The sequence below is a fragment of the Penaeus monodon genome, chromosome 15 (assembly GCF_015228065.2).
Source record: "Penaeus monodon isolate SGIC_2016 chromosome 15, NSTDA_Pmon_1, whole genome shotgun sequence".
In the NCBI taxonomy this organism is placed as follows: Eukaryota; Metazoa; Arthropoda; class Malacostraca; order Decapoda; family Penaeidae; genus Penaeus; species Penaeus monodon.
Window position 1 is genome coordinate 3,418,177 of NC_051400.1, and position 664 is coordinate 3,418,840.

Below are 664 nucleotides of genomic sequence, written 5' to 3' on the forward strand. Positions count from 1 at the left end.
TCGCCAAGGCCTACACTCTACTAAATCCCTCCCACTCTTACTCCCCTGGACAGGGTAGAGTAACTACCCTCCAAATCCCCCCTACTCTCACTCTAAACCCTCCTCCCTTCCCCCACTCTCCCTCTAGACTCTCTCTACACCCTCCTCCCTCCCCTACACTCCCTCCCTCTTGCTCTCCACCCTCCTCCCTCCCCTACACTCCCTCTCCACCCTCCCTCAATCCTACAATGCTCTCCACCCTCCTCCCTCCCCTACTCTCCCCTTCCACCTTCCTCCCTCTCCACCTTCCTCCCCCACTCCCTCCCACTCCCCCAACAACGCACAGCCGCTCCTCGCCACTTATAAAATTAATGGCTCAATTTCCGGACGAGATGCGATTGATGGTCACGCATGGTGGCGGCGGCAGCGGTGGTGGCAGCGACGTGGGTGATGGCAGCATTGTTGGCAGTGATGGAGGTGTTGGGAAACAGAGATGTGGCACTGGGCTAAGAGAGCGGTGGTGGCAGCGACGTGGCAGCGGGTGATGCCAGCATTGTTGGCAGTGACGAAAGCAGCAGAGAGAAAATGGTATTGTTTCAAGGGACAGGTGGTGGCAGCACTGTTGGCACAGACAAAGATGCTCGTAAGAAGAAATGTAGATACAGGGTTGAGCGTCAGCAGCAGG